The sequence below is a fragment of the Mauremys reevesii genome, linkage group 1, assembly GCF_016161935.1.
Source record: "Mauremys reevesii isolate NIE-2019 linkage group 1, ASM1616193v1, whole genome shotgun sequence".
NCBI classification, from domain to species: Eukaryota; Metazoa; Chordata; order Testudines; family Geoemydidae; genus Mauremys; species Mauremys reevesii.
The window spans coordinates 101,598,890-101,622,322 of NC_052623.1; the positions used below are offsets into that span (position 1 = coordinate 101,598,890).

The window sequence follows — 23,433 nt, forward strand, 5'->3', positions numbered from 1 at the left end:
AATCAAACAATCAAATAAGACAGAGCCTGGTATAAAAAGCATATGGGGACACGCATTAATTCATATAAGATAATGAGGTTTAAGTTCTTAAATATCTGTGTAGTGAGGCAGAGTGGCTGATGCTGATGGGGAGGAACTACTCCCCCTAGTGGGCAGAGCCAGGCCAGACCCGCCCCTTGTGCTGGAAGCAGACAGGAGGAACTGGAATTATAAGAGGCAAGGCCTTCAGCTCAGTTGAGGGAGAGCTGGGGGAGGAGTCAGATGCTGCTGCCAGCCTCTGAACCAGGGACCAAGCTGTATCAACCCCTGCCTCTGGCGGAATATAAGGGGAGCTGCCACTCAGCAAATATCCCAAGGAGCTGCTGGAACTGTCAGTTGCCAAGTACCCCAAGGAGCCTGAGGGCCTGTGAGCACTGAAGCCCTACGGACAGGTAGGTTATAGGAAGTAGCCCAGGGAAACCAGATATTAGTCTGGTTGTGTTTGTTGAACCTATGGTCAGCATGTTTTGGCGAGATTCCCCACAACTGTTAGGGCCCTGGGCTGGGACCTGGTGGAGTAGGGTGGGCCTGGGTCCCCCTACACCCTGCTGCCAGCTCCACTGCATGGTGTAGGATTGCCAACTTTCTAATGGCACAAAACCAAATGCCCCTTCCCGGAGACCCCACCCGTGCCCTGCCCCTTCTCCAAGGCCCCACCCCCGCTCATTCCATTCCCCCCCCATCCCTTACTTTCCCCCACCCTCACTCACTTTCACCAGGATGGGGCAGGAGGACTTCTAGTGGCCTGTGAGCAGTGCTGACCAAAGCCGCCAGGGTCTCTTTTCGACTGGGCACCTGGCAATCCTACTGGGGTGGCAGCCTACCCATCTTAGGCCAAAAGGCCTGCGTTTGTTTGCTGTCTGCCCCAGCCAGAGCAGCTCTGGGCCATAAACTGCTTTTGCTCTACCCTACCCAGGGAGCTGGGCCATAGACTATTTGTTGTCTGCCCTGCTCAGAAGACTTGAACCTAACTGCTTGATATTGCTCGGCCCTGCCCAGAAGACTCAGCCTTACCGTGCCTGCTGTCTTCCCCAGCCAGAGGGCTAGCTACAGACTCTTATTGGTGCTAATCCCCTGTTGATTGGCTCTCAGCTGCTTGGTGGCATAGTGAGGTGGAGTGACCCCCCTCTGAAGCTGACAGGGAGGAACCACTCCAACCCACTACACTCTACATTAACAAAACTAAAATCCCCAGAAGACCAAGTGGGAATACAGAAGATGATGCTTCTGAGATTGCCTCAGACTGAACATGTTAATCATATTGTTGCTTTTCCAAACCATCATATAGCAAAAGAGTCAGAGATACAGTTGAAGATGGAAAAGATCTACAAGAGTCTGCTCAGCACTGCTGGGGTAAATGTGTAAAGTCAAAAATTAAAAAGAATAAACCATACAAATTTGAAGGTAATAACCTTTTTATTATACTAACTCTACGCAGTCGGTATATGTTAGAGGGGCAAGTCCTGCAAAGCAGTACTTCAGAGGAGACCTCAAGTTGATAGGAAACAGTCTATCATATAGTAGTTTGCGGTAGGACAGTACAAAGGGCAATGCACTTTTGGTCTGGCATCACATCACATATTAGGGATCATTTCCTTGGCCACTTAGAGCTTCATAGTTGTCACTACGTTACATATCATGGCTGTTCAGAATTTCTCAGAGGCAACAGCAAGTGAACTCCTGCTCCAAAAGCAGGCCTCTACCATTTAAGCTAATAGAAAATCTCCTTTAGCTGGTAGCATCATAGGGCCCACGGGACATAGCTGAGCACTTCATAAAATCATAAACTAAGAAATCAGAAAGACCCAGTACTGTAGGTCTTCTGTATGTCTATTAGTGTTTTTCCAGTATAGTTTTAAATAGCCCAAATAGTATGTTGCTTCCATCATTTCCCTATTAGACTATTCCACAGTCTCACTCTTGGAAAAAATGTTCTGATATTCAGCCAAAATATTTTCTTCTATAATGTAATCCCTAGGACAGACTTAGTTCCAAAAAGCCAGGTTGATGGAAAAATATAACTTGGAAGAGAGAAAAGAGTATTTTCTAAATCCCTGCAAGATTTTGTACACTTAAAATGCAACTGAGCTGAAGAAATTGTAGGGATTTTTAATCTGAAGAAAATGGAGTTTGTTATAGGTTTAGTGTTGGTTTCCAGTAGCGGATTCTTAAGCTGCAGGATCCAGCAGCTGTGGAATGCTAGTATCCTCTGTGCATGCTAGGAGCATACAATTGTGCTAATATTAAAGTCATGTTATTAGCAGGTTGATTGCAGAGTATATTACACAGCATATATTGCACAGTATATTATCCTGAGCACCTGGACACACTCCTGCACAACTCAATATTTTTGCCATTATTAAGTATTCTGTGTTGATCCATCAGCTAGTTTTCAGTCCACACAGCAGTATTCACATCCAAGTCAGTTAGAATTAATTTTAAGTGTAAGATTTTGTGAGACACTTTATAAAATGCTTTATTAAGTGGTTGTGGTGTGGTTACACCTGTGCTCAGTTCCAAGCAATTCTAAGTGGAAAAACTGAAGAATGTTCATGGAGTAACAAAAATGATTAGAACTGTGGAGGGATTGTTGAATGAGGAAAGTTTGGAAAAAAAGCTCACTATGACACTAACGGGGATAACTAATGACTAAATGGAGAGACACGAGTCATTCTGTAAAGATAAGTGAAAGCTGTCTTCATCACAGATGGAGAATCCCAAGATAACTGCTTAATCTACAGTAAGTGAATGAACTTTTGTCATAAACAGATAGTTAAGGGTTAATGTCTCTTTTACCTGTAAAGAGTTAAGAAGCTCAGTAAACCTGGCTGACACCTGACCAGAGGACCAATAAGGGGACAAGATACTTTCAAATCTTGGTGGAGGGAAGTCCTTTATTTGTGCTCTTTGTTTGGGGGTTGTTCGCTCTTGGGATTAAGAGGGACCAGACATCAATCCCGGCTCTCCAAATCTTTCTGAATCAGTCTCTCATGTTTCAAACTTGTAAGTAATAGCCAGACAAGGCGTGTTAGTCTTATTTTTGTTTTCTCAACTTGTAAATGTTCCTTTTTGCTGAGAGGATTTTACCTCTGTTTGCTGTAACTTTGAACCTAAGGCTAGAGGGGGGTTCCTCTGGGCTATATAAATTTGATTACCCTGTAAAGTATTTTCCATCCTGATTTTACAGAGATAATTTTTACCTTTCTTTCTTTTAATTAAAAGCTTTCTTTTTAAGAACCTGATTGATTTTTTCCTTGTGTTAAGATCCAAGAGGATTAGATCTGGACTCACCAGGAATTGGTGGGGGAAGGGAGGGGGGGATGGTTAAATTCTCCTTGTGTTAAGATCCAAGGGGTTGGATCGGTGTTCACCAGGAACTTGGTGAAAAAACCTCTCAAGGCTGCCCAGGGAGGGGAAGGTTTTGGGTGGACAAAAAGTGATCCAGACACTGAAATTTCTGGATTGTGGCAGTGTTACCAGATCTAAGCTAGTAATTAAGCTTAGAAGTGTCCATGCAGGTCCCCACATTTGTACCCTAAAGTTCAGAGTGGGGGAGGAACCTTGACAACTTTATAGGCCTTTTAGGGCTTGATCCTGCTTGGTGCTGAGCACTCTATATTCTCAATGAAGCATGTGGGAGTTGAGGGTAGTCAGTATCTTGCAGGATCAAGTGCTTAATGCCAAAGATTCAGATAATATAGGGTAGTATCTATACTCTGTGGGGAGCCAATTCTAAACCCAAGCCACCCAAACCTTTGAGCTTAGTTTATAAATGCTTACTAGTTCAATCTGTCATGCATATGTTTCTTCTTATACTCCCTAGCAGTTAAGCAAATCATGAAAAGTAATGTTGATTGTGAGCCATGATATTTCTGTCAACATTCAGGGTTATTTTCAGTGTCTGCAGACCATCTATGTTATGTCATTGTTTTAGCTATATAAGGGATAGCTTTAAGTCTGTAAAACTCTGATACATAATTGTAAAAACAAACCATTTAGTTTAAAAAAGGGGGGGGAATCCCTGCATTGAAGTACTTTTAATTTGAGATCCATCCTTGAATCTGCTTTTGCTAAATCATGCTGTGTTAGCTTCCCTAGTAAAATAATTTGTCAGATATAGCATCTGATTTTCAGTGCAGTGTTACTTTTTAGCCAGTTTTGTCACTGGGTTAAATGAGGCACAGTGGATTCATGTGACTTGAGCCTGATCGTACAATATAACGAATCCCTTTTCCAAGTCGAGGTTTTACTCTAGCTACATGATCATGGAATCATTTCTGGGTAGCATAAGCCAGGATTTTGGGGATCTAAGCCTTATGACTGAAGAGGATAAGAAAGCAGTGAGTCAGAATCACAGCAGTAGGCAATGGTGCAGTACATATCTGATTGCTCTTGGGAGACCATTTGTTGGACTTGGCTGAGCTGTCTCACATCAAGGACCCAGGAAGGTGTCTCCACTGTGGGAGGTGTAGCCAGTGTGGGAAGAAGAGTCTGCCTAGGAAATGGGGCCAGTGCTGAGGGGAAGTCTGTTGGCAGGGAAGTGGGGATTGAATTTTTGTAACGCTTGATCCCATTTAACCATAATTGGAGCCACTACTCCATGAATTTTAAGCTTGTTTTCACTTCCTGGCAAGGGCTAAGTAGAATGGTGCTTTTTAATACACATTTGTTAATTAGATGTGAAAGTTATACAGTTTACCACAGACAGCTATGGAAATATCATTACTCACTTTTTGCCCTGACATCCAGTATTCACTGTTAATAAATCAGAGGCAAATTTCACTTCAGGAGACTCTAAAAGAAAATTCAGTACCCAGCCTTCAGCTAAGCAACACACTTTTGGCTACATTCCAAAATGTTCTGCACCACTAAATTGGGCACTCGAATGGGCAATAACATGTGCAGTGAGTTTTTGTGCCTGTTTTCCACTTTCAAAGGGGAGCGCGAGTAGTACTCCAGTGACTTGCTCCTGCCCAAAGCTGCACCTGTCAGGAGTGGGTGTGCTGATGGCATGCTAAGCTTGGAGTTTTCCAAGGGTGACACCTCATGCTGCTGCAGTTCACACTTGCATACAAAGTTTTTGCCCAGTAATATCTTCACCTCATTTCCAGTCTGTACCAGTTGACCATCCATGCTAATGATGCACACGGCAGCCAGAGATTATCAAGTAGGCACTTGGAAGAAATTTGTGTCTGCTTTGCACTGCACCAGTAAAATGCTCCCACCACACAGTCGGGCCTACTTTGCATTCATAGAAGATGGGAAAAGGAGGATGAGAAAAGGAAGACAAAGCAAAGCCTGAGCAGACCCCTACAAGAATTACAAGGCATGGGTAAGAGGATTTTAGTTGTCCAAGGAACACATCCGGCAAAGTTATAGATGGGGCACACCTAAATTACACAGGGCCAAATCCTGCAATGCAATGGGAATTGGACATGCTCAGCACTTTTTAGGAAGTACTCAACACTTTGCAGGTTCAAGCCCTTTGTTGTTCCCCTTCTCGACCCCAAAAGAAAAACAACCCACAAGCCTTACATAAAACTCTGCCAGGCATGTAAATAGTGGAATGAAATGGCAGTGGTTCCTTTGTCTTCCACATGCCTTCCCCATCCCTTCCAAATGACCCAAGAACTTACCACATTCAGTGAGCTGCTCCATGGAGGGATGTAGTGGAGGCAGAACCTGGACAGCAACAGTGCAAGCTTCCCCATTCTGCCCTGCCAGCATGCTTCGACTGTTGGCAAAGAGCTCATCACCAGAGGGGACAAAGCAGTTTAGTTTAGATTCGGCCTTTGGAGTCTCTGGAACTTCCAATCACAGTGCCAAAGAGTGCCATTTGCAATGGAAGTTTTTAGTGATGTGCGTCCCCATCCATTCTGGACTGGACTGAGACCACCTGTTCTTTTCACAGATCAGCTGCTAGCTATTAATGATAGTGGCTTCTGGTCACTAATGTCCTCCTGTGGATTTAAAGCTCCATATCCTGCTGTCAAACCCCTGAAAAATACCTGCAGGTATTGCATCTTTCTAGGCTCAGCTATTCTCTTCCTAAACAGGTTCATTTGTATGTGTGCAATGTTTTTGATCAGCTAGAGTTTATATAACTCTCAAGCTTCACAACCACAAAGAGCTGAAACTTTAGCGTTCTATTAGCTGGCCCTTGAGCTTGTGTAGTAGTCAGCAGTCCAATGAAAGTTAGCATGCTATTTACCTTGGCTCCTTTTTACTAAAGCCTAATGGTATGTCCAGACTACCCGCCGTATCGGCAGGTAGCAATCAATTTATTGGGGATCGATATATCGCATCTTCTCTAGACATGATATATCGATCCCCGAACGCACTCCCATCGACTCCGGAACTCCACCAGAGCGAGCGGCGGTAGCGGAGTCAACAGGGGAGCCGCGGCCGTCGATCCTGCGCTGCGAGGACGGGAGGTAAGTCGAAATAAGATACGTTGACTTCAGCTACGGTATTCCCGTAGCTGAAGTTGTGTATCTTACATCGACTCCCACCCCAGTGTAGACCAGGCCTAAGATATAAACATTATTTCAAAAGAACATTGGAAAATGTGGTGAATATTTCTGTTTGCTGTCTCTGTATTATGTGTACAAAAGAGCCCATCTTGTGGGTTCGATCTTCACATAAGTGCATGTTTTTAACGATTTCTAATGAATTAGATAGTTGATCTATGTCAAGCAGGGCCCTGGTCTTTTTCTGTGATTTTTAAAGACGCGTGTACCTTTATGGCTCTGTATAAATAATCTTGTCACTGTTTTTTAAACCACGTGCATGTGGCCAGTCTTCCCGTGTGTATCAGCACCACAGGCGCCAACGTTTTTCTGCGCTGGTGGGTGCTCGCGGCCCCAGCCCTACCCCTGCCCCAAGTCTCTGCCCTAACTCTGCCCCTATTGGACCCCTCCCCAAATCCCTGCCCTGGCCCCGCCTCCTCCCCCAAGTACGCAGCTGTTTTGCGGCGCAAGCACTGGGAGGAGGGAAAAGCAGGACACGGCAGTGAGTTCAGGGGAGGAGGCGGAGCAGAGGCGGTGGTGAGCTGGGGTGGAGCGGGGAACTGCCAGTGGGTGCAGAGCACCCACCAATTTTTCCCCGTGGGTGCTTCAACCCCAGAGCACCCAGGAGTCAGTGCCTATGATCAGCACCACAACATGACCATAATGAGACCCTATACACATGGAGGCTTTTAGCCTCTTTCCCCAGACAGAACATATCTATAAAGTCAGACAAATTTGTCAGTCTGATTGTCTACTCTATGATTGTTATAAAGCTGACTAACACTGTCATGTAGCTTTATCTTTTAACTATAGTATAATCAGGTACCACATAGTTGTGTGTTTATGGCATATACATGATACCATTTTATAGATAAGAATTACTGCAGAGAAGCACACCTTCATTAATATATTGATAAAGTAATAATGGTAAATACAACTCTGTCCAAGATAAAATGACACCATACATCACCATTAAGGTGGTCAAACAATGCACGCAAAATATAGTCTATAAACATAAAACTGTTACACCAGCAGTACTTGATGACTTTTGGCAACCACAAAATCACCAATAGCATCCTAAAAGCTCCAGTGACATGTGAACTCACTCTCAATAGATACGTTGTCAGGACAATTTAATTTGTTCTGTGGTGTTGTCACACACAGTTGGAGGAGGACCTTTCTCACCCTCACAGTTCATTAATGGAAGTGTCAAAAACAGTCTTATTACCATGACAACATTGGAGAAGTTGAATGAGGACTACATAATAACAGAAAACAGATATTTCAAAAGGATGGTACTTGGGAGATATGCTCATGCAAAAATAAATGCTGCTGTTTCCAAACAACATCAAAATGGGTTCAACTTCAAATTCAGTTTGCACGAACAATTTCCAAGTCTTCAGAGTATTTCTCTTTGTGTGAATTTTGTAATAAGCACGACTGTCTTTTTTTGCTCATGTATCAGATAATTTTAAAAAATCATTGAATGTTTTAGTTCTAAACTTCTGTTCAACTTCACAATTTGTCACCAGAACTTTTTCAGCTGCATTTCTCTCCCAGAAATGATGAACTTGGTTCATGTTGTTGGATGGTGGATATCATTGCTTTTTTACTCATACAAGCAAAGTTTGATAGGAGCTTCTCAACCTATCCTACATATATACACAAGCAATGCTGCAGGTGTAATCACTTGTCAGACCTTTTTTCCACATGTATATGATGAAACATACATGTGCCAAGCATAGTTGCATTCATGTTGAGGTTACTTTGCATATTCACGTAGGGTCTGCATGTGTAAATTATATTCTTTATGTATACAGATAATAGATCATAAAAATTTGTGCAGACAATGGATTGAACTGGTGAAATGTGTGCCCACATAGAGAAGCTATGTTTTGAAATACGAGCTTTCAATTTAGTTTTGAATTTTTCTCTTGATTCATAAGATCCAAGGACCATAGGAATTGCCATACTGGATCATACTCATAATCCATCTAGTGCAATATCCTGTCTCCAACAGTGGTCAGTACAAAATGCTTCAGAGGAAGATGCATGCAGCTCTGAAATAGGTGGATTTGGGATAATTTGCCCCAATCCCCATCCTAATCCCCAATAGTTAGAGATTGTCTTACAACCTGAAGCATGAAGTTTTCTCTTCCAGTTCTCCTTGTTTGTGTTAACTGTTATGGCACTGAATATTCTTGTTATGCATATAAATGTCCATTCCCTCTTTAATCTTCCTAAATTTTTGGCCGCAATGACATCCAGTGGCAATGAGTTCCACAGTGTAATTACACATTGTGTGAAAAATATTTCTTTTTATCACTTTTTAATCTTATTCCTTTTGGATTCATGGAGTGCCCCATGAGGAGGAGGTTATGAGATAAGAAAAACAGAAGCTCCTGATCTACCTTTTCTAGTCTTTTCATTATTATATATACTATTGAGAATTTTTCCATGCCTCTAATCATTCTCTGAACCCTCTCTAGTGCTCCATTTTTATTATTGAGATTGAGTGTCCAATACTTCACACCGTATTGAGATGAGGTTGCACTTATATAATAGCATTTTTTTTCTGTATTATTTTCCGTGATGTTCCTTTATCATCCTAATTTGTTTGCTTTTTTTTTGTTGTTTTTTTGGTTTTGTTTTTACTGTGGCTGCACATTGCGTAGACATTTTCATTGAGCTGTCCACAGTGATGCTCAAGTCCTTTTCCTGGGTTGGTACAGTTAATTTGAACAATGTAAAGTATATGAATAATTCATATTTTCCCTCTAGTGAGCATTATTTTGCACCTATCAACACTGACCTTCATCGGCCATTATGTTGCCCATTCACCTAGCCTGGTTAGGTCCTTCTGAAGTTCCTCACAATCTTCTATGGATTTGATTGACGTGAATAACTTTGTTTTCTGAAAATTTTGCTAACTCCCTGCTCACCCCTCTTTCCAGATCATTAAAAAATAAATACATTAAACAATATTGGACCTACTACAGAACCTTGAGGAACCCTGCTGTTAATATTTGGCTGTAATGACAATTGAGCATTTATTCACACTCTGTTTCCTATCTCTCTTAGCCAGTTTTTGATCCATGTCAATTCTCTGCCTCTGATCCCATGACTACTTAGTTTCTTTAGTAGACTCATGTGAAGAACCATGGCAAAGGCTTTTTGAAAGTCAGAATAAATTATGTCAACTCATTCTCACTTATACACTACTTTACTGTCAGGTTTAAAAGAATTGTAACATGTTAGTGAGAGACAGTTTTCCTTTGCAGAAACTTCTGATTTCCAAGCAGTTAGAAAGAGACTTGAAAATAATTACTTCTTCTGGTACACTGAGTTCTTCTTACCTCCAGAAAAGGGAGAAAGTATTGTACATGCTGACAGAAGTTATTATTGTAAATTGCAATAGTAGAAAACTGAGAGAATTAGAGAGGGAGAAAGATGCAGTTTCAAGGCCAGCTCATGGTATCTCATACAGACAGTTCTCTGGCTTTCTTTGCCATATTCACTGATAGATTCTTCAGGCTGATTAATAGACTTTTTTAATATGCACAGAACTAAATAAATGTGGCCACATTCTATGGTAACTTACAACCATTCAACCCTTTTGGCTTTAGTCAAATGCAATTCAGCACAGGAAAACTTCCTGGTTTTAGCATCTTGGGCCCTCCATGTGTTGCATGAAGTCTTCAATACTAATATTCACTATTTTTGTAGTGGGGGTGCTGAAGGCGGAAATCATGTATTTCGGTTGTTATTACTACTTCAAGCCAGGGGGTAGGGTAGCACCCCCAGCACCCATGCTAATATTTCTTTTTGTCTGTTGCTAAGAAATTTCCTAAGCAATACATTTATGAACTGCTGGAGAACAGAACATCTATTGTGCTCAAAGCAATTCAAAGTTCTGTTGCAGATTTTACGCCCTAAAATGACAGATTTTAGGGCTTGATCCTGCATAACACAAGTAAAGAATATTGTTTATATAAGTGAAAGGTAAAAAACGATGAGCAGGACAAGAAATTCAGGAGAATTATTACTATTGAAAGTGTGCATGTGGACACCAAATTACTCCTGCTTCATACTAGGAATAAGGCCCGAGAGAGGAGGGCATAGCTAAGGCCTGGTCTACACCTAAAACTTCGGTCAATCTAGCTACAGTGCTCAGGGCTGTAAAAGAAATTCATTTTCTGTGCATCACAGTTAAGTTGACCTAAAGGCCACTGTAGCTGCAGGTAGGTCCATGGAAGATTTATTCCATCAACCTAGCTACCTCCTCTTGAGGGCTGGATTTACCACAGTATTGGAAAAAAACCTCTTCCATCACTGCAGTATGTGTCTACACTACAGGGTAACAGCAACATAGCTGTTGTGCTTGCAGTATAGACTCACCTTCAGTACCTTATTTGTATGCATAGCAGTTAAGCCCATGCCTTCTCAAACAGATATTCTCCATTCACACCTCACCTCCTTTTTATCTTCCATTGTTAAGAGTCATAGAGTTCAAGGCCAGAAAGGACCACCAGATCATTTTGCTTGACCTCCTGTATATCACAGGCCACCTCCACACTAAGCCCAGCAACCAGAATTAGACCAAAGTATTACAGCCTTCAGGAGATTAAAATATTGTGTGCCACAGGCAGAGAACAAGAGGGACCGAGGTGCACCAAGAGTGAGAGAGTAGGTATGCAAGAGGCTTGAGACTCTTGTACTCAGTGTGTACCTAGTGCTTAATTTTACTAATCCTAGTTCTTTGCTCACACCTCCACTGCCTTGGACAATCTGCTAGTAAATTAAATTAGTGCCTTAGAGTTTCTACTCCAGTATATGTAGTACACATTTCTTCGAATTATTGTTCTTGCTGATCATTGTAGTTAATAGACTGTCAATTTCCTCTTCTTTCAAAATAGTATGATTTCCACTGAATATTTACCAGTGTGGCTAGTGTTTATGAAAATGCAATAAATTATTCAACTGGCTCTATGTACACATTTACTTAATGAAGAGAGAATGTTGGAGTAGAATAAACAGAGAAACCAAACTGTCACTGTTTAAGTCTCTCCAGAGAAAGCATTTTGGTGTGTGGATTTTGTGGCAAAGGGATATTGTTATCTAAGGCATTAGTATGGAAGAAAAACAATTTATTTTGCCTTGTCTTCCTTTAGCAGTAAATAACAGTCATCAATTCAGAATAAAGACTCATTTCAGCTTGGTGGAACATGTTTGTTGTGTTTCAAATTACATATTATTTGCTATTCCTTGTAAGAAGAAATGAAGGAATTTCTATGTGGTCTGAAAATATTGTCCATTATTGTGCCACATGCCACAAAGCTGTTGTGGTTCTCTTTTAAGCTATGTCTACACTGCAGGCTAGAAGTGTGACTCCGCTGCTCACAACAGCTCTAACTGAGCTATCGTGAGTATAAATAGCAGTGTATCCACAGTAGCAGTCATAGTGGCAGTGGCAGTACAAACCCATCTGAACCTGGTGCGTATGTTCTCCACATAGTTCAGTCGTGCCGCCAGTGCCACTACCAGTGCTACCACAGCTGCACTGTTCATGATAGCTTGATGAGAGCTACTGTGAGTATGTGCACATGAAGAGGGAACTCACACCCCTAGCTCATAGTGTACACATAGCCTTGGGTACAACAGACAGTCCTAATCAGGCTTTGCTCAGCATCACAGGCTGGCATTGGCTCATTAAGAGAGAAGAGGCCAGTGCACCTGTGCCTCACGAGCTCAGTCCGATTGGGTTTAAAAGCGAGCACCTGGGGCCCCAGCGGGAGAGACTTGGTAAGTTAGAACAGTTGAAGTGAGTCTGGAAAAGGGGTAAGTTAAAGCTGCCACAGACCAAGGGGCTGTGGAAGGTAACTGTAGGGGCTTATGCGCTGCTACCTCTGTTATATTATGTAACCCCCTGAGACCAGTCCCCACATGGTCAGCGCTGCTAGTCCAGGGAAGCTATCTGCTGAGTGTGTGACTGGAGGCTGAGCTAGGAGGCTACAGTTTGGATGTTAGGGTAGTTGTATAACCTACACCTTGAGCCCTGCGCCCCTTTCTGGTGAGGGGAAATCCTGGGACTGACGCAGCCTGACTCCTGCCTGAGGAGGATCCCTGCCAGCAGACAGCAGCCAACCTGCAGTGACTGAGGAGTCCAGCGTCATCCTCAACCCTGAAGATCATTCATGGAGTTTGTGAGTGCACTGTCTTTAGTTAGTTAGTCAGGGAATTTGTTTTGGGGACCCTCTACTCCCTGAACTGTGTCCTCAAGCCAGGGAGTAAGGGTTTGAGGATTTTATAACCTACTGCTTATTACACCTGTGGAGGGATTCACCACCTCCTCCCACTTGTCAGTCCTTTGGGCTGTACTGAACCCAGTCAGCCACACTGCTACACCTCTGCAGAGAATTTTATAGGTCATCAAGGGCCCCAGCAAAGTACGCGTACCAACAGGACACTAATTTTACACGTTACATCAAGTCACGGGTATTTTAAGTGTGGGCACCGGTGACCCTAAAAATAGTGTTTCACCCTGTTATGTTGTATTTGTCGCCTGTTTAATATAATTGTTGTGTTGAATATATTTTATGTGTTGTGTTATTTCTTGGAAGTCTCCAACTATCTGGCAAGTAAGTGGGGATTACTCTGTAGTTAGAATTTTCCGCCCAAGCTGCCCTGGTGACCCTGCCAGGAAGGAGCGAGGGGGGTGGAGGCACCGCCAAATAATTTCATAACAAAAAAGAAAAAAAGATTCACCCTGCTGAGTGGGTGGCGGGATCCAAAAGAACCCAGACCTGTCCATCAAAACCTGTAAGCGGAGTGCCATTAAAGGAGGTAATCAGGTGGAGAGGGGCGCTACAATTAGGACCCAGCAGAGAAGGAGATAGACTGGCACAGGGGAAGCTGATTTAAACACAGCTATCTGCTGCAGTGACTTTACTGTTCTGGTGACAAACAGAAATGAGGCTCTGCTCTGAGTACAGAGTGCCCAGCCTTTTACAGGGGCAGGACATCACAACCTCCATGCGGAGAGCTGGAGCCAGTGGAACAGTGAGAGGGCACGGGGACCGAGCGAGAGGTGCTCCCCTGGTGAGGATGATCTCCCAGCAAAGAGGCTGTGGGGGTTCCTGTTGAGAAGAGCTGGGGTTGCACTTCAGCTGGCAGGGCTGGGCTGTCTGTCCTAGCAGAAAGACAGAAGAGGACTGAAAAAGACCTAGGTGTGGCAGAAGACACTGGAGTGTGGGATGTTGAATGACTAGATACCCTGGGATTTTAAGGCCTGTATGCACTAGGAGTAATAATGAATTTTATTTTGGGGCTTATGTTTTGAATGATTTACACTGTTTTGGCAATACCTCAACTCCAAGGAGGTGGATTATTGAGGCAAGGAAGCTTCTACTGGCATTATGGGGGACTGTGCAAGGGGAAAATGAGGCAGGCACACCTGTCATGCTCTGGCCTACTCCTGGAGGGTGCTCTCAGTGGGGCTGCCCTATTACACTCTTGAAAAACATGTTTGGGCTGATGAATTTATTTGTATAGAGTTTGAGATCAAAGGGAAAGAAAGGCTAACACTTTTAAAATAATCCAGGACATTGCCCCGTGACAGGTTCTAAATGAAGTGAAACAATAAATAGAGGTGAAAAAAATACTCTGCAAGGAGTAACTGGCACATCAATATCTCCTCTTAACACCCAACTTTTGCCATCAGAATGACTTGGACACTGTATCTGTGCATCAGTTGTCAAGGAACCAATCCCATTTCACACAAGTGAAATTCAGCCCAGGACAGGGGTCCTGACCTAGGCACCTAGACTCACTTAAGATGTTAGAGGCAAATTCTCAGCTGAGAACTTATTTGTTAGTTAATTTTTATATTGGAGTAGCTCTGAAAGGCCACAACCAGGCTGGGCCCCTGTGGGGAGCAGGGGCTCCCTCAAACCCCACTTCCAGTCATTTATACCATCCTTGCCCATTCCCCCAAGCCCGTCCATCCACCAGCCAGCCACTCACCACTCCCGGGCACATGAGGGGCTCTCTCAGACAAACCAATTCAAACCCTTCTTTCTCTTATGAGAGGGGGGAATCTGAGTGAAAACAAAGAAAGACAAAGGTACCCTGTCTCTCAAGCAGTCTTTCTGGAGTCAGCTATCGGAGACAAAACCATGCTCAAAATCAATAAGGATATAATTTCAGGGAAAAGTGAACAAGCCAGGCTTAAAATTCTCTCTGCTGTCTTAACCTGTCTTTCTGTGCTTTAACTTGACTTAGTTCTATACAGGAAGAAATTGTTTTATTGTTCCATTTGGATTAAACAAAAGAAAGTTATTTATAACTAATGCTGAACCATTTTCCAAGTGTGTGAAAGAAGTCCATCTGCTGTGCTTACAATCTGCTGTCCTGAGGTGCTTGTTCCTCTTTAAACTGGGAGGGGACTTCATTATGACCTGGTCTACACTACAGAGTTAGGTCAATGCAACGCAGCTTACACTGACCTAACTCTGTAAGCGTCTACACTAAAATGTTGCTCCCGCAGATGTAACTCGCCCACTACAGCGACTTAATAACTTGGTAGTGAGGTCTGCCTCCAGCCCCTCTTCTTCGGGCATACTATTTTGCCACTGGTCCATGCAGCTTCAGGAGTGATGAGATCTGTAACTGTCCCCCTCTCAGTTGACCCTGTCTCTGTTATCGGCAACCTCTAAAGTAAAGCAGCACTTCTCCTCTTCATCACTTCTCCTTGGGGGGGGGGTTGTCTTTTTTTAAGCTCCTCCCTCTCCAGGCAGCACAAGCCTTGCAGGTGCATCTCATTAGAGCTGAACAGGCCCAGATGAGCTTGTTAGTCTCTTCATCATACTGAGGGCATGTCCTGTCACGGCACCATTGCAGCTTGAGTAGCTATGCTGGGCTCTGGCATGGGTGGCACATGATTCCTCCATTTGAGGAGGTTGGGCACACCGGGACCATGGCCCTGCCTCCACTTGGCCTTCTTCCCCCCAAAGCCCTGCCCATGCTCTAAGCCCAGCCCTGTTTGGCTCCCCCTGCCTGCCCACTCCTTCCCCAGAGGCCCCTCCCACCTCTTATGCCTCTTCCCCCAAGGCTCCTCCCACCTGCCGTGCATGTGCCTCTTCATCCCCTTCCACCATCACTGCTCTTCACTGCCTTTCCACCTTCCGCTCACACCTCTTTGCCCCTTCCCCCAAGCCCGTCCATCCACCAGCCAGCCACTCACTACTCCCAGGCGCCTCTTTGCCTGCTCCCCCAGGACCCTCCGCCCACCGGCCAGCCCCTCTCCCCAGAACCCCTTCTGCCCACCAGCTAGCCAGCCCCACTCACTGCTTGCACTCACCTCTTCACTCCCTCTCCTGGGTTCCCAATGCAGGTGAAGCAGGGACAGGAAGAGGCAGAGGGAGGGCAGGGCCTTGGGGGGAAGAGGATGAGTGGGACTGGGGCCTTGGGATGGAGTACGGATGGGGCTATGGCTGGAGCGCCTTTTTTGCAGTGGTGGCTGGCTATTTGGAGATGCTTAGCCTCCCCTGGCCTCTTATACCCGCTCCCCAGGGGCTCTGGGAAGAAGAGTGGGTGCTTTGCTGATGCCACTTCAGCCTAGCACTGCTTGTCACTAGCATGGGACCCCAAAAATGGACCATTTCTTCCAGGGGTGTCATTTAGGGGAGGCAGGAAGGGCTCCTGCCTGCCCCCCCGCCCACCACCCGAGTTTCTGTACAAAGGTGTGCTCCCAGGCGGAGCTGTTAACTGCACAGCATTAGTGTGGAATGTGAGTTCTGCTGAGAGGTGCTTCTCCCAGCTTGTGCCTCTGGGGCAGGGAGTCAGTATTTTGTTTACAAACAGAGGCAGAGTGATCAAGATCCTTAACCCTTTCTTATCTTAAAGTCCTTAAATGAACCTGTAAAGCAGGAATCCTACTGCAGGGGGAAGTGAGTGTTGAAGAAACCCCCCACCCCGCCCCCTGAGTCTACAGGGGACTCAGAGGACTTGGCTGTATTTCTTCTGAGACAACTAAGTTTACATTCAGAAAAGAGGGAAATGCGAGGGGCATAGATGAAAAGAAGGGGCCAAAACTCAAGAAAGGGATAGCAGTGATATAGAGAAGTTCCTATGCTACCTGTGGTACTTATGTGCCCCACCACCATAGTATTTGAGCACCTCACATCACAACCCCTCAGTGAGGTAGAGCAGTGCTCTTATCCCCAGTGTACAGATGGGGCACTGAGCACAGAGGGACTACAGGCCAGATTTTTCAAAGATATTTAGGCAACTAGTGGGATTGTCAAAAGCCCCTAAAACGTTAGGTGCTTTGTAAACCAGATGCCTAGCTGTATCTTTGGGTGCCTAAAAACCTTTGAAACTCTGTCCCTAAGGCACTGGCATGAGGTCATACAAGAAGTTCATGGCGGGAGTAGAACCCAGGTCTTTCAGGACCAGCATCCTACCAACTGGACCAGCCTATCCCTTTGCTGCATGCTGCAAAAAAAGAAGACTCTGATAGATGGGAGCAAAACCAAGAAGGCTAGTTCTCTGAGACTCCAGCAATTGATCCCAGGCGCTTGGGAAGTCTATCATGGTTGACAGTATGAAAAGTAGCATAGCAGTCAGGAAGGATGAAGAAAGATAGAGAGACAGAGAGAGAGTCAGATGTGTTTATGCCTCAAATTCTTAGGGTTTCAACTGTATCCAGGCCAATTCAGAACAAAGAACAGAAATTGCATCCATAGAGTCTCTAAAGTTGATGGTTATTGTCATGATTTGTATTATTCACTGGGTACCACCTGTCTGCTCAGCATTGTTCAGAATATGCCAGAAAATGTAGTCCATGAGCCACGCTGTATAAGATGTACAACTGTGGATAAGATGGCTCAGATATTTAAGTATGAAGAGTATAGTTATTGACCACACGTTATCACGTGTTCACTGTGATGTTCATATCTATGAGTGGAGGCACCGATGGCAATCAAAGTCTTACTTGATTGAAGACTAGAAGATTTAACCCTCCAACTTTCTTTCAAGAGGAAGAGCTGCCCAGAACTCCTGTGCTTGTTTATTTTCCTTTCCTGCCTGCAGTGGCCCTGATATACCTCAGAAGCCTCAATTTTTTTCTCAGCTTTAAAATGTGGAATTTTCTTGGTGTTTAGTTTTAAATATTCTCCTGTGAAAACTGCAACTCAATCACTGTAGTGTTGTGTTTAAGACCCTTCTGGAAAGTAAGTAGCCTTTAAACAGAAATGAAAGTAATGTTGCCAACTCTCATGATTTTGTCATGAGTTTCATGATAATTATTGTTTTCCTTAAAGCCCCAGCTCCTGGAGTCAAGTGGATATGTGATTATTTCAGCCTTCGTTCTTAAAGAAAAATGAAGTTTATAGCCCTCATGGGCAATCTGCAGAATGCAAATTAAAAGAACACCAAATCTATTATTTTTACATAATCTCATTATTTTAAAGCCAATCTCATGATTTTTGGTGAGCCTGATTCATGATTTTCAAACACTTGGGGTTGGCAATACTGTGAAAGTGACTAGAACGTGTCAGTTTCACTTCTGTGTAAAGTCAGTTTCTAGTCTATTATTTGTAGTAGGTTAACACTCCTAGAGCCCCGGGCAGGTGCAGTTTAAACTCAGGGGGCCTTGCCTTAGTAGGGTGTTTCCAAAAGTTAAATGATCTATTCCAAGATTGGTGAACTGCAAAGAAGTGATAGAAAGTAATCTAGATTTTTCTAGATTGCTCCAATTGTTGTATTCAAGAGTTAGTAGCAAAGTGAGTATATACATTAAATTTTTAAACCTAACCAGTGTTCCTTAAGTGAATTGACACACGATGTTAGAACATGTTAGTATTAGAGCTGAGTAGGTCTAATATTTATTTTTCTTTCTTTATACAGGAATCAGATACAATACTCCTGTCAGATAATAATTTCTAAGTTATTATCTAAAAAAACCCAAGAGTTTTCAGGTGCCCAAGTAGCTCCTGGAATCATGATTAAAGTTGCCCCACCCTATCAAAATCTGAAATGGTCTGGTTTCTTCTGGTCTACCAAAGCCTTCTCCACTTCTCTGCAAAGTGAGTGCTTGCCAGCAGGGCCAGCTCCAGGCACAGCGGAGGAAGCACGTGCCTGGGGCGGCACATGCTAAGGGGCAGCATTCCATCCATTCTTGAGGCAGCACAGTCTGAGTAGTTTTTTGTTTTTTTTTGCTTCGGGGCGGCAAAAATGGTAGAGCCGGCCCTGCTTGCCAGGCTGGACTGTGTGCCAGGCAGGGGATGTGCAGCCCCTGGATCCAACTTTCTTTCTTTGTGCAGTAGGAACACATCAGTTCCACAGTCTGGGGACTTCTGAGGTAGTTACCTCTTAATGTGGGATTTATGTGGTACATAGGGCCTTGCACTAACCCTCCGCACTAGGATGAATTTGTTTCTGCATGCATATATCCATGCCTTGTGCTTCTATACAGTCAGTTATTACTCTGGTGTAGAAAGAATGCTTATCAGATGAAAATGCTCACCTGCTAACCAGCGTGTGTCATCAGTGGGCCTGGAAGCTGTTGGGACATGCACACGACCCTCCCATTCCCACACACATATGGGTGCACGAGAGGAGGGGCAACCTGGACTCCTGCTAGTTTCCCCTCCCTCCTCCTTTTGTAGAGGGAGGGAGGAGGAGTTTGGTTCTAACAGTAACTGAACTCTGGGTCTGTCCCAACTGCTCCTGCTGCCATCCGACAACAGGGATCAGGGCACACTGACTGACTGGCTCCCACCTGCAGTGCAAGGGGGAGGAAGGAAGGAAGGAAGGGTTGTTTCTGCCCACTGCTGGCCTGTAGCCATTTTAATTGGCAGCTTGTTTGTCATTATCACAAGACTAGCACTAGTATTTCATGCTTACAAAAAACATGACAGTACAGGATTCTGAGATCAATAGTAGAGAAAATACAGGGAATATACAGTAGCGGCCCACGGTATGGTTGGCTCTTACTGAGGCTATTAGCCTAAATTACATTATAAGTACTTAACATTCATATCCTTTAAAAAATGGTGTTTCTTCTTTGTCAAGCTGGCTAGAATGTGAATATGTCCAACCTATATAAGAAGCCAGGGCAAGGGAAAAGGTGTTTTACTCTGGACGTCATCAGTGTAGGTACTGCTGTGATATTTTTGGCACCTTCGTCAGCATGGTCCATATGGATGTACCAGTTGCTTCAAAAATAGTTGTCATCTTTCACCAGAATTCAGATGAGGTTCTATTTTAATCAACAGGCATGATACATATGAAGGGTGCCATCTAGTGTCTCAGATCAGCATTCAAAACCAATAGGGAAAATCCCCCCCTCCACCTCCAATAAACTGATTTTAACATCTGTTTTTTCAGTATCGGAGACAAAAACCATGCTCAAAATCAATAAGGATATAATTTCAGAGAAAAGTGAACAAGCCAGGCTTAAAATTCTCTCTGCTGTATTAACCTGTCTTTCTGTGCTTTAACTTGACTTAGTTCTATACAGGAAGAAATTGTTTTATTGTTCCGTTTGGATTAAACAAAAGAAAGTTATTTATAACTAATGCTGAACCATTTTCGTGTGTGTGAAAGAAGTCCATCTGCTGTGCTTACAATCTGCTGTCTTGAGGTGCTTGTTCCTCTTTAAGCTAGGAGGGGATTTCATTATGACTTGGTCTACACTACAGAGTTAGGTCAGTGCAACACAGCTTACTGTGTTGACCTAACTCTGTAAGCATCTACACTAAAAGGTTGCTCCCGCAGATGTAACTCGCCCACTACAGCGATTTAATAACTTCACCTCCATGAGAGGCATAGCACTTAGGTCAACACAGTGTTAGTGTAGACACTGCATTACTTATGTTGACTTTAGTGGCCTCCAGGAGATGTCTCACAATGCCCGATCATGACTGCTCTGGTCACTGTTTTGAACTCCGCTGCTTGGAGGCCAGGTATGCAGGTACATGCCCCTCCCCTTTTAAAATGCTGTGACTTTAAAATTCCATTTCCTGTTTGGTCAGCGTGGAGACCTCACATAGCAACTGTCCAGCTGACCATGCTGGCTCCACTCAGCAAATGTGCTCCTGCCTGGAGTACACAACATGGTGGATCTTCTGGGTCTGTGGGGAGAAGAGGCTGTGAAGGCACTGCTCCTCCTATCCAGCTGTAGAAAGATCTGTGATGCTGACATACAAGCTCAGGCCAAAGCCATAGGCCAATTCATTTGTATGTGTACATCAAAGAACTGTAAAGTGCTGGTATGCATTCAAACTAATTCACTCGTATGCTAATAAGGACCAAAGCAGATGTTGATTGTATTGTTTTCATCTGCCTATATCCTGTAGTTTGCTATTCTATTACTTCTATGTTATGTATAGCCTGTAATTTAATAACCATAGAGCAAAGGTGTGTTAATATAAGGTAGTATTTGGGTGTTAAAACTTCATGAAAACTAATGAAAGACTGTTGTTTGCTCTTACACAACTTTTTACATTGTGTATCTCCCTGTGATTAAACTCATCAAACCCGAATGGAACGTTGGAAATGCTAATGAAGGACTTAATGGCTGTAACAGGAAATGCTAATTTCAAAGCAAGGGGTCATGGAGGAGTAAAGGCATTTATCAGATAGCTTTCTGTGTGGAAAAGCTATAAAAATGGAGTCATGGAATGATCCTGCATCTCTGAACTGTTTGGAGACTTACAGGGAAGTGTTTCAGATGCAAGGCGGAGATCCCCAGAGTTATTCTGGGTGACCCTGAGAGACTTTTGGAAAGCTAGCAGATTACGACATCCCTGCTGTCATTTGGATTTACAAACTTTGACTCACCTGTTAATGTATTTTACCTGCTGTAACCTCTCAATGACTCATTTCTTTTTCTTAATTAATCTTTAGTTTGTTTACAAGAGAATGGACTGTGACTCCATGGTAATACTGTTATAATGATCCAGGAAAAGCATCAAAGAGTTCTGTGGCACCTTATAGACTAACAAACATATTGGAGCAGGAGCTTTCGTGGGTGAATACCCACTTCGTCAGCTCGACATGAAAGCTCCTGCTCCAATATGTTTGTTAGTCTATAAGATGCCACAGAACTCTTTGCCGCTTTTACAGATCCAGACTAACACGGCTCCCCCAGTGATCCAGGAGTGCACATTTGTTTTTGGCTTGATGAAATCTAATTACACTATCAGTTTGGGGTGTCTGCCCTGTTCTCTGACAGTCTGACCTGAGATTGGCACTTATGGTCGTGAGCCACTCCAGATAACATTGACATCTACAGCCAGATCACTTGGAGCATGGAGGAGAAGGGCTACAACAGGGGCACGCAGCAGTGCCGCGTGAAAATCAAAGCACTGCAGCAGGCAAACCAGAAGGCAATGGGGGCAAACAGTGACTCTAGTGCGGAGCTGCAGACATGCCGCTTCTACAAACAGCTGCATGCCATCCTTGGGGCAGACCCCACCTGTGCTGCCAAGAGCCCCATGAATACTTTGGGGGAAATGGAGTCACAGGCCCCCGCAGTGCACAATGAAGAGGAGGACTAGGAGTATGGGGGACAGGCAACTGGGGGATTCAGTGGTGTGGCAAGCCAGGGCCTTTTTCTGAAGTTGGAGCAGTCAAGCCAGTCCCTACCGTCCAGCACTAGAGAGCCTGATGCAAGGAAAGGAACCTTTGGTAAGTATGCAGTTTGAAGTGATATTGCAGGGACACATCTGTTTACTTACAATTTTTTTTAATCATGCAAGAAGAGGTAGCGAAATAGCCAATAGAGGTAGAGTTGCTATCTGCTACTCATTCCACTGTACAGCTAGGGAGAGGGGGCCCTACAGAACAGTTTGTTTATGTGCACTGGGATGACCAGTGAATCCAACATAGAGATCTTGAAGAAACTTTCCCGGAGGTAGTTTGCAATCCTCTGCCAATGGTTTCTGGGGAGGGCTGCCTTATTTATTCCACCATGGAATGATACTTTCCTGTGCCACTCAGCAATTACTTCAGCAGGCACCATTGCAACACACAAGCTAGCAGCATATGGACCCAGTCTGCAGCCAGACGCATGCAGGAGCTGTTCCCTTTTAGCTTCTGTTACGCCAGGACTAAGACCAGCTAAAATCACCACCACCTATGGACAACAGTGCCAGCATTCAGTTCAATTGTCCTATCCACATACACTGATGCCCATGTGCTCCCCCCCAAATCGCTCCCTTTCCCCTGGGTCATACTCACAATGTATGGGACTGCTGCCATGATCTCTATGAATCCCAAGAGGAAGGGAGAATGTCGTGCTTGTAACATGTGTGGATCAAGGGGAATGAAAACACTCACAATAGTACCTCCATGCATTGTCTTTTGCAGCTGGAAATGTGGCCTTAAGGGTCTCTCCACCCACACTAGCAGAGGGGCTCAACCATATAAGAAGGAGAAGAAAGAGGACATTGGACAACATGTTCCAAGAGATCCTGCAAGCCTCTGGTGCTGTGGATATTGAGCAGAGTGAGTGTGTGTGTGTGTGTGTGTGTGTGTGTGTGTGTTCTTTCCCCTTCAAAGTTTCTTTTCCCTGTATTTACAGTTTCATTCAGTTTCAATTTTTGTTTGCATATGGTTGGAATAAAAGTCTATTTATGGAAACTTAATTAATCTTTATTAGTTCACAACATATGGTGGCTGGTGCTGACGTTCAAAGATAATAGCAATAGGTGCATTTGCAATGTTATGCTACCACACACATAGCACTCATTACAAGGTTCATACCGGGGTGCTAAAAACAATGCCAAGCGGAGCACACTACAACACACAATACTGTGGCTCACTATTGAAATGGTCTTTCAAAGCCTCCCTGAGCCAAATAGCTCCCCACTGAGCTTTT

At 44.0% G+C, this 23,433-nt stretch overlaps 1 long non-coding RNA gene across 1 annotated transcript in view; it reads left to right on the plus strand.

Annotated features, from left to right (window-relative positions):
- The first annotated feature begins 189 nt into the window (after positions 1–189).
- Positions 190–23,433, plus strand: part of LOC120395947 — a 38,676-nt gene continuing 15,432 nt past the window's right edge. The window contains exons 1-2 of the long non-coding RNA XR_005592898.1: positions 190–431; positions 1,328–1,443. This is a non-coding gene — a long non-coding RNA (uncharacterized LOC120395947). The remainder of the gene's footprint in view (positions 432–1,327; positions 1,444–23,433) is intronic.